Source organism: Rhyacophila brunnea, unplaced genomic scaffold, assembly GCF_057557595.1.
Source record: "Rhyacophila brunnea isolate RB1 unplaced genomic scaffold, BYU_Rbru_1.0 scaffold_19, whole genome shotgun sequence".
NCBI classification, from domain to species: domain Eukaryota; kingdom Metazoa; phylum Arthropoda; class Insecta; order Trichoptera; family Rhyacophilidae; genus Rhyacophila; species Rhyacophila brunnea.
The window spans coordinates 37,447,566-37,459,672 of NW_028232848.1; positions in this window are offsets into that span (position 1 = coordinate 37,447,566).

Sequence of the window (12,107 nt, forward strand, 5' to 3'; positions counted from 1 at the left end):
TATGGAGCCTGTGCTACTGCTATCTACCTATTTATTAAATAGGTAGGTCTTAATATTTTTTTAGGTTAGAAAACATAACTAGAAAATAAACGTTACAAGGCAACGCAGTGTTAAGACGCCAGCGTTGTTAAAAGTGTAGCATATGTTTGATATGAGACGTGCGTTATGCCTGTGGCAATTTCTTACATTATTATAGAACAATTTTATTATATTTTCCCTGCTAGAACGCATACGCAGATATGGATATTTTAATATCGACAGTTAGCGGCACGAGCGATATTTTAACGAATTAAAGCCAATTAATGAGCAATCATACTGTCTGTGTAGCGAAATAATGAAATAATAATAAGTCGTAGGTAGCAGGTTCGATTATCGTTTTATCGATTGCTACTGGCCGGAATGTTCTGAAGATACTTAAGTATATTGTGTTTTATTTTTGTTTATGGAAAAAACAGTAGCGTTTTGCGTGGAATGGGAAAATGTAGGTTTTATCGGTAAAGTTCATGGTTGTATCCAGCTGACTGATTTGATGCTTTCATTCAATGACATTATTAATGGACAAGGCACTCAATACAGTCGCTAGCAAGTAAATTCGCGCATAGCGACATTTGCACATGCATAGGTAGACGTCACGCAATGTCCATTATGCGATATCACGCATCGGAAATTTATAGCAATATCATCTTTATTGTAGTGGCGTTAGAACAGTGTTTCTAGTGTCAATGTTCATTTGAGCGAACCCGTTCGAACCGAACCATTCGGCAGACACGACAAAAAGCATCGGGAATTTATAGCAATATCACCTTTATTGTAATGGCGTTAGAACAGATTATGCCATTCGGCAGACCCGACAAAAAAGTAAGTGTCATTTTTTTCCAGATCCTTCGTCCATATTAATGTCATTGCTTTCATTGCACACAACAGCGCCTTCGAGAGGATCAACAATTATGTATATCTAGGTAGGTATATTATATATATATCTATGATCTTCCATTAATAGCGATGAAAGAACCTACCTACTTTCTTCTTCTTCGGCCATACCGCCCCTTAGTTGGAGCATATAGACACCACGCAGCACCTCCAAGAATCCCTGTCGCTCGCCAGTCATTTTGCTTCGTTCCAGGTCAAACCAGCATCCCGTAGCTCCGGCATATACACTCTATAGATTGTATTTAGCGGCTTTCTACGACGCCGGAATCAGGTCGGCTTGAAAAACAGGCAAGCCAGGTTGAGGTTCTCTTCTGCCATCCGCAGCACGTGGCCGAGCCAGGTCCAACGTCCCCTCTTCACTCTCAGTGTGATGAGAGGCTGCTTGGTGCGTTCTCTTATCCCCTCGTTGCTCTTAAAATCCACCGCATACCCAGTATCCGTCGCAAACATCTGTTTTCGAAGCTCAGTATACGGTTTCCTGGGCCTTCGTAAGGTGCCATGATTCGCTACCGTAAAGCAGCACCATCAGAATGCAAGCGACGAATAGGCGGCATTTCGTTTTGAACGAGTACAATCGTGAGTCCCAGACATTCCGCATCGAGTTGAATGTTGCTCCAGCCATTCCCATTCGCATAGCCGGGCTCTTTCACCTACCTACTTATAAAGAAGAAATAATTATGATAGAAGACAAATAATATGTAGTTAGGTAAGTATGCAGACTCGCACATAAAAAAATGGTTCGCTGCGTCCATTGTGAAAACATACCTATCAATAATATGTATTATTGATTTTCATGGCGATGGGAGGGGGGGCTAGGTGAAAATAATCCAGCAGGTGCCACAGTTGCCACCGTACCAGTTATATACTGTTATCTAGGTTATCTTTTAAGGGTCGTGTGAGCGTGTTGTAATCTCGAGCCCCTCCAATAAATCAAAAATCAATTCCCTTACCTTGTATAACTACCATATAAATGTGCTATGATGTAAATTGATCAGACCCGACCGTAAACGAAGTCCATGGCCAATCCTAAGAAGATCATAATATTATGATGGGTCTCAACAAACTGGGGGTTGTATTAAGAGATTTATTTTTACGAAAAATGGATGTCAGTAACGGTCTATATTCTAGGTCAAAACACTTTGAAAAACAGCTTGGGATTTGTTTTCCAGACCAGGGACCCATGACATTATAGGGGATATGACACGTTACCTGCGAGGCTATCGTGGGCGAATTAAACGAAGTAGGTAGGTAACAACTTATTATCAATGTATTACCTATCCCGTAAGTAAAGTATCATAAAGTCAGTGTCACGATAGGTAGGTAGGTACATATTTAGTCATGTAGATAAATACAATCATGTCAGCTGGACTGATGAACTGGCGCCAGTTCGAGATTAACCCGCCCCCAGCGTCACCCTTCTCTTTACAACCCTTTCCCTGCGTTGCAGATGTTACCCGAATTAAAAAAAAATGGACAAATAAACAGTATTATTATAACCCTTCAGCCGTCACGCGATCGATCTTCATATTTAAATCAGATTGATAGCATCTCTCTTAGAATTGCGTTTCAGTTCTTCTTCTTTTTGTTATTGATAATCTTTTGGTGTTTAAAGCTACAAAAAACTAAACGTGTCTGTAAATCTGTTTTATTCTTTAATCAAATTAATTTAAATTTTTGACATTTGTGCCTAGCCCTAATGAACATTAGAAATATTTTTAAGGACGCTTGTAGGTAACTAGTAGATATTTAGCTATTCCCAGGGTTGAGTTTCCACATGAAAATGCCCTGAGCTAATATTTATAGAGATATAGAATTACAAATTAAATATCTATTTTCCGTAATGTCAAATTATAGCAAACTCGGTAAGGAGCTGACCGCAATAATAAATTCTGTATATCCGTTTTTCACCTATTCACATAACTACTGTAACATACCTACTATTTTACCGACCGTTACGCTGCAAATAAAACTCGCTCCTGCATCCATCTTCGACTTCTTCATCATGATCCACAACACCATGACCTAGGTACAATACGTCGACGGCTCCCACATTAGTAACTCAAATCGAACCCCACATATTTATTGCGGGTGTCACAAAAACCCCCATAAACATATTTAATTTAAAAAATATAATGTTACAGATACCTAAGTAGGTACTATTTAGGTATTTATTTATTTGGCGGAACATCTAAAAAACAATGGGTAACGAAGCAGACGAGTGTACCTAGGTATGTTTTGTGAATGAGGTCGCTAAGCAGATGAAACGGCAATGGACTGGACATGTCGCTCGCCTAGTGGACAACCACTGCGAAAATGCCGTTAGGTATAAAGTGGGACCCAAGGGGCACTAAACGCCCACAGGGACGTCATAGATTTTGCTGAATAGACAAACTCATAACGTTCGTGGATGCATCTGGCAGCGAAAAGTGGAAGGAGCTAGGCTTTCTAATAGCAGTAGATCAACCCCAGCCAATGATGATGATGATAAGTACCTAAACTAATTTTTGTTCATTTTTTTTAAATAAGTCATGAAACTACATTATTTTAAATAATTTATTGAATAGATGGTAGCTGATACATAAACTCGTTAAAGCTTTAATAAATTTAAGTTGTTATGAATATTAAATTATGGAAATGGCCTGGACACATAGCTCAAAGAAGGGATAATAGCTGGACAAATCTAGCCATCCAGCAGTACCCAAGAGGTATAAAACGTACGCAAGGTAGACATAGAAGCCGCTGGATCGAGGAAGTGCATGGCAACGCAATGCACAGGATCGAGAGAAGTGGTATTAGCTTGGTAAGGCCTTCATCCAGCAGTGGATAGATTTAAGCTGATGATGATGATTACAAAGCTCTATGTGTACCTAAGTATCTAGCTAGATATATTGAGTAAGTATGTGTTAATCATTTAAATGTAAGCTATTGTACCTAATTGAAATATTTTTTATCCTGTAATATGCTTTATGGAGCCCAGTGTACCTTATTACGTTAATACTAAGATTTTGCTGATTATGAACGATTTACCCTTTCTCTACAAGTACATAATATACCTACACACTAATATAATACTAATACATAATTAGTAATGCAACCTGCAAAATCTGAAGTATTTACTGCTTTAAGCTTAATGGCACACAACATGAGACTGAGAAATAATTATCCTCTAATAAGCATGTGCTGCGAGTTTAGAGTCTTACAAATTGCATCTTTACTGAATCCATAAGTGCGATACACTATTTTTATTGCTTGTCGAAGCGGACAGTCTTTTTTCTTTGATCTGCAGTGTACAATTTTGGCCAGGATCTAAATATGCAATGAGGCAGAGGTCGAACACCGGAATATGGGAGAGTTACGATCACGGAAAACAAATTAATGGGTGTAGGTACTTATGACTACTCAGCGAGGCACTATCACGGAGTTAATAGGTATGTATAGTAGAGACATTGCATGAAAATCTCTTGAACTGATATGAGCATTGCCTGTAGGTATTAGGTATGTTCAAAGAATGTCTATTGAAGCTTTGAGACGATGCTTTTCAGAATTTTTGTATGAAACTGTAATGCACAACTCATGTATCGGAAATTGTAATAAAATTAAAATTTTAAAATATGTAGGTACCTACTGCTTTAATTATTTGGTACGTGACGCCATACTTAGGTATCTATTTGGTAGCTTGGTAGCTACCTACTTAGGTTTGTACCTACTACCTACTTTATATTAGATATATTTAAACTTAGTAATAATATAAATAGTAGATAATATTATATTATTATAAGGCCCACTATAAATAGTCAGACGGTGATATAAAACTGTAAACGTCGATGGTAGTTCTAGTTATTGCTCATGATGATTGTTGCATATTGAAATAAATGGTAAGTACCTAGATAATAATTTGAAGGAAATATGCTATCGAAAATCTTCATTTCTTGCGAACATGTTACCGCATTATAGGTAGGTACCTATTTGAAGATAATCAATAACTTACTAGCACTACCGTAGTGGTTCTGAATTCAGTGTCACGGCCTTGATATTATTAAAAATATCAGTTACCTACACATATTGAAAAGATTAACAGAGGTTGGTAAGTTCCTAAGTATTTTTACCATATTATAAAGAGCCAAAGTGCCATTAACCTATTGAAAGAGGTGAAACTCTTTTTTGTTGAGTAAAAATCATTTTGTAGATTCATATATGGATACAAAATCACCACATCATGTCATGTGTATGTATACTTGTGCTGTCTGATTCTATGATATCTTTAACGATTAAGAGACATCCGAAAAAACTTTTGGCTTTTCAAATCGTTTCTCCAAGATTGTCATTTTGTTCACCACTGCCCATGAATCACTCTCTGTCGATCGCTGCAATAGACCGATTTTGAAATCTATGGAGATATATATACCTTGTAGGTACCTACCTAATATATTCAAAATTTGCTTTACCATACAATTACGAGCTGTTTGTGATATATGAAATAACACAGGCATTAGGACAACGGCTATATGTGTTGTGTTAGATATTCTTGAAAAGGTTTTGCAATGGGTGAGTAGATATGTGGTTAAATTATTTTGGTATATAAACTATAATGATATAGGTAGGTACTAAATGCTGAAAAATTACTGAAAATATTAACCTATAGAAAACGACTATGAGCAGGTATTAAGAAGGCCATTAGTTAAAATTTGTCACAATTAAGCATGGCAGTCATAGCATAGTGGTAATGCACAGGGTGCGATACTCAAGAGACGTATGTTCGATTCCTGCCGGGTGTCTTACTTTTTTCAAAAAAAGATTTATTCTATTGGCTATATTTTCTCATGGGTGTTTACAAAATTATGTATGTTCAATAATCAGAATGGTACATTCTTAAAATCTTGTGAATTATTTGTTGAATAAAAGAAATAGTTAATCAAAAATATTCTTTTATCTAAAAGTATCCCATTAATATTAAACCATATTATAAATTTTAGATATTTATAAATAGAAGAATATTTTTTATCGATTATGGTTAGGCACCTAGTGCTTAATGAATGTTTAAAAACTAATCAACACCATCTGGAATATGTCTTCTGAAATCAACGAACACAAATAAAAATATAACTGAAAAATTGTATACTATTTTTGTCGGATCGCTCATAACATAGGTATCTACCAAAACTATTATGGTTTGGTTTAGGCGAGGTTTAATAATTAAATTTTAAAAACTTACCAGCATGGTCTGCAAAATGAGAACAAATAAGTATGACTGACAAAGTTTAGTGTGCACTGTTTATGTCGAATCTTAACAGCCTACCGGCACCCCTTTCCACTGATATATACAGTACTTACCTATAATTTATACGTATTATTATAAGTACGTACGTATATACTTATAAATAGACCAAGTTATAATAAAAACTTTGCACAAAGAAAACAATATTGTGTTATTTAATATCCAATAAATAGAATTACCCAATTTGAAAATCTCATTATGTATTTATCTAACAATTATTGTTTGATTAACTACCTAGGTGCCTGTTGCCTGTACTTACTAACCTACGTATTTTGTAATTGTGATTATAGGTATGTCTTTGTAACAGTCATTTTAAAATAAATGTACCTAAAACAAAAAGCGAAAAAACTGACATGGAGATAATCGTGAAGGAAAATGACATTGCAAATGAGGTTGTTGGGCTTTGAGAAAAATTGACTTTAATTTGTCTTCTCAATTCTTCGCCACGCGATCAGACTCTCCGAACAATATTCTGAATACCATTTCAAGCCGAACAGTTTTGTCAGATACCTAGGTACTGAATGATTTAAAATGTTATATTGAAGAATTGGTAAATAGAAAAGTTCACCGGCGTAGTAAGTGTATGTCTACCTCATTTACTTTCCTATAAAATTTGAAGTGTTCAATAACAATTTTAAAGGGAATATTCTAATCGGTTTTATCAAACGTTTTTCATTTTTAATAGGTACATAATAATCATAAAAACCCATCATTAACGTCACATACTTCAATAGTTCGAATATCTACTGTTTATATCAAAAGCCTTCGTTGATTGAGGTAATCACGAAGAGACGCTTTACGTGGCCTGAACATGTGTTCCGGATGCCGCCAGAGAGTGCGACACTTTGTACCCTTGTGGTACAGCCTTAAGGGTTCGTTCACCGTGGCCCGCCCTCCCTTACCATGCAGCAATGCTACATGAGCGATCTACGCGCCGCAGGTCTGGTATGGCAGGAGGCGTTGGTGATAGACTGAAAGAAGTGGCGCGAATTTGTGCTTGCCCTATGCCCCAATGATTGGTCGTGACAGGGTGAAAGATTTCGCATTTGCTTTTGTGCAAGCATTTGTTAAGAAAAAATTGATTTTTTTAGCCTTCAATATTTACTGGTTAGTGGATATACATACAGAAGATTTAATAATGTTCAATTTTAGGTAGATACCTATCTACCCCATGTACTTATTATTGAAAATATATATTTTTTAAAAACTTCAGAATCATACTTACCTATTAGAAAAAAGTTGGAGTCGTCCGTGAGTGATTCGAACTCTCACCTTTCAATTATAAAGTTAGTTACTTTTCCTTGGCCAAATTTGAGTGTAATTGTAAGAAATACCTAATTCGCATGAGTCAGAGTCGAATTGGATGACCGCTGCAGGCCCAAATTTAAAAGGAAGCCAGGGATCGACCCTTGATTTGGTAGCCCGAGTACGCCGTACACGTTGTGTAGGTACCTACTTACTTAGGTTTAGGTATGTGCCGCCCCTGCCTACTTAAATTATTAAATGTTTAACAATTGAATACGTATATTAATTAAGGCGCTAAGTACCAAAAAGATAAAAACTGACATTTTTATAGAAAAATATTCTACATACCAACGCCAATAACTTCAACTATGGTCTAAGTGCCTCAAGCAAGTCAAAAAAATACAGCAAAATATTTAAACATGTCGACGTTATAAGTCTGTTGGCGTGTTTTATTTATAATTGTGTAAATAGCACTGCAGTGGTCAACGGCATTCAATATAAAATGGCTGACGATGATGTGTTGACACTTGCGAGTTCTTAATACCTAAAATTATAGAAGCTGCCGTGATTGCTTCACACTGTAAAACCACATTTTTCAAAAGGTCTGCTTCATGAAATTTTACTGCAATGACTCGGTATTTTGTAACTACAGGCAATACTACTTTTTGGTACTTAGACCCTTAATTAATACACGTATTCAATTTATTTTCAACAAATATTTTTTCAAGTTAAATCGGTATGTACCTAATAATTTTCTTCTCCAGGCTTTTGTGAACTGCTTGAAGTATGTAGATCTTCAAATGTTCAGCTATCGTGGTCACGTCAGGTGGCGAGTAGGTCCTCAGTGCCCGGAGCACTTTAGCGCGCGCTGAATTGCCTACATGGCATTCTGTAATAACGACTCTTGGCTCTCAGGTTCGTTACCTTATTTTTATTACCTTCCGCCTAATGACAACTCCGCCAAAATGCTCCATTTGTTTAAGTCAACTTGTAACAAAGAAAGACAAAGACAGGTCACATGACGTTATATCAGCGACTAAAAGTAGGTAGGTACCCACTGAACGGAGGTAAACAGCGAGAAGATAGGTATGTATGTATAATGTTTCTATATTTTTACGATGAATACTTATACCTCGACAGGTGGTTGACAGTTTCGAAGGGTGGAGGTAGGCTGTTAAGATCCGCGATAAATAGTGCACATCATGGCCCCCACATCCTGAAGCGGGCCCCCAGGATAAAAATTTTGGCGGCCCGTTTAAATGCAGTCTGACGGTCTACACCTACAGGGACGTTCGAGGACAAATAAAATTCAGGTTATTTTCAGCGATTTTTTAACACATCGAATTATGGAGTTAAAAAAAGAGAAAAATACCATCGCACAACCGTCTATTTTAAAATCGTAATAACCCTGAAATATAATAGCTCCGTAGGCGACTTTTTACTATAAGAGCAAGATACAGAGATGTGTGTTTATCTAATTTATCTGGTCGACCCGCTATGCCGGGCCCCCCTTGAGCCCGGGCCCCTAGGCTAGAGCCCTGTCAGCCCCCCCCCTTGTGGGGGCCATGGTGCACATTAAACTTTGTTAGTCATGCGTATTTGTATTTATTGAAATAAGACTACAATTAACAGATGGTATTGGTTAGTTTTTTTAGAAGCAAATTGTTCCATTGATGAGGTACCGATATCTGCCTAGGTATAGGTACGGCATGTCTATTATTATATAATAGTGGGTATAAAATGTCGTTAGTAGGTACATAATCACAGCAATTTATATCAGTCGTATGTAGGTATAAATTAAGTATATTTTTCAAATGAGGATCCTCAATATTACACAATCGTTGTAATTATACTTCTGCAATAATTAGTATTTATCTGAATGCGGCTGAGATCAAATCCATGTGCAGTGCTGCATGCATCGACGCCGACACTCCTCTGCGGGTTTCCGGTCTGCCCGTCGAGCTGGTGTCCAGATTCAAATACTTAGGTGCCTCGGTTGCCGATGATGGTGGTATTTCTAGTGAGCTTGGAATCCGCATGGGTGTGGCGGGGTCTGCGTTCAACCAACTTGGAGTCGCATGGAGGTCAAGGCTGTATTCTGTGAGGACCAAATGTCGTGTTACAAAATAACGCGTGCGTGCTACCTGTACCCCTGTATGGCTGTGAGACATGGCATCTTACTAAGCTTCAAGAGTCTCGGCTTTTGAGCTTTGAAAATTGATGTCTCCGTCGAATCTTAGGGGTACATTGGTACGGCCGCGTTACAAACACCCGAGTTCGTGAGCAGACACAACAGCCTTCGGTGATTGAAGTTATCACGAAGAGACGCTTTACGTGACTGGGACACGTATTCCGGATGCCGTCAAAGAGTGCGGCACTTCGTACCCTTGTGGCACAGCCTCAAGAGCTCCGTTGCCGTGGCCGGTCCTCCCTCACCCTGCAGCGGTGCTACAAAAGCGACCTACATGGCGGGAGGGGCAGGAGTTGGCGATGGACCGAGGGAAGTGACGCCAACTTGTGCTTGCCCTATGCCCCAATATTGGGACGTGACAGGGTGGAAGAAGAAGAAGAATTATTAGTATCGCAAGGATTAAAATCTGTTAGTTGTGCCGAATTAACACGTTATTTCTTTAACAATGAATGATTACGTATGTATCTACCTAGTTTACTAAGGTATCTGCCCTGGATTCATGATATATGAAAATGCTTATCGTCTAAAATTTGTAAGTAGAATCAACCTCACACCTACAACTTTCAAATCATTAATCGTTAAATGGTAGGTACACATTCCAGTTGCATTTTTTCTTAAACGTTTTACTACTGTTCTGAAAAATAATCAAAGACTCGTATATAATGGTTTCACTGCTTAGTTGAAATGAGTATCCTCAGGCCTGTGAGAGGAATTTTTGGGTTATTTCAAATGGACGTACCTGCACATATCTACAGGACTTTTATTATTAGCGAATTATTTCATTTGACCAGGGTTGAATCTAATACCTTTTTATTTTTAAATAAATATTTATATGAACTTAAGTACTTACTTTATCTTAGATAAAGACTATAGAGTATAGACCTATAATATGTACTAAACGGTCATCTCTATATAGCACTGAGATGTAAAAATTACGCGTTGTTATGTATTTCTAATTGAATTAGGTACATATCTATTTTCTACTGCCTTTCCCTTGTATTTCGGTAGTTTTAATTACGTATTTTAAATGTTTTAGGTACAAGTCGGTTTACAGGAAGCCAGGCGAGAACCGCGCCAATTTTTATAGCAGATTTTGACAAAATTCATGAATTCAAGAATGAAAACCTAACCTAACCTAAAAAATAATCCAGTAGGTATATCGGTTATTTTCAAAATTTGCTTGTCGGTGGCTTCCTATAAACCGACACGAACCGTGTTTTATTCTGACATGAATTTTATCTTAGTGCTATATGACGCAAAGAGGTTGGACGGTCTTTAATATACGACCGTTTTATATTTCCGATACAATATTTCACGTTGAAGTGTGATACGACGAACTGCATAAGAACAAATTTCCGGACACGATCTTAGATAGGTTGAGTAAGTAAGTCAACGATAACAGACATACGACTGGAAGTTTCTTAAATGACTGAATAAATCATATTTTAGGCAATTATAGTTTGGAAAATAATTAATTAAATACCTACTTATTTAAAATGTACCTACAAAGTCAGTTTGAGATTAATCCTGCAATTGCTGACAGCATTTCTGAGGACACCAGGCAACAAGGACGCCAGGAAAACTTGAAGGTGTTTACTAAGAAGCAATAACTAAATAAACCTAATGAATGATATTTGTTTCATACAATGTTTTTGTATTGACATAGGATTCTGCGGATATCCGAAAACTGCGAGATTTATAGCCAAAATGAATACTTTGGTAAAATCGAACGAGCTAGGTGCGTTAGTTTGTGCTAAGTTCGGATCTGCAATAACATGGCGTCGTTAAACAAAAATGAAACAATCTCGCCGGAATTCTATCCAGTATGTTAAAAATGTCCACAGGGCCAAACTGTGCCGTTCACATGGTTATGCTGTCAGCTGAAGGCAACATAATAAAGCCGGAGTATTGTCTTGCCACGGAATAAAAATGATTATTAAGGAATAATTTGGTACGGGTTGTGCTGTTTGGCCCTGGGGGTCAGAATACTTCACAAATTGTGCGGGAACTCGGACAATTTGGTGCGATATGAATGTGTAAGAATTTTATTTATTTACGTCCCATGAAAGGAATGTGCTAGCAATTCACTAAACGTTATGAAAACTGAAAGTGTTAGTCTTTTTTTCTATAGGTACAAAATCAAAGTCGTTTCAGGTACGTATCTACATAAAGGAAAAATAATAGAATCACTTTAGACACAGATTATTAAATTAAATTTTAAAGAAATTGTGATAAAAAATCATTAAATATTTGCTCATTAAAACATCTACATTTTTTTCAAGGTTTTTATTAGCTCGTATTCTTGTTTGTCCGGTGGTTGTTTGTGCAGTACAAATCTTGCAATCGATTTTTAACTAACTTCCCGACTAGCTAGCCATTTGAAACTTTTAGAATATATCAGAACACGATGCCAATGCATTCTTTTAATACTTTTAGCCATCTTTAAGCAGAATTGAATTCTTTTTC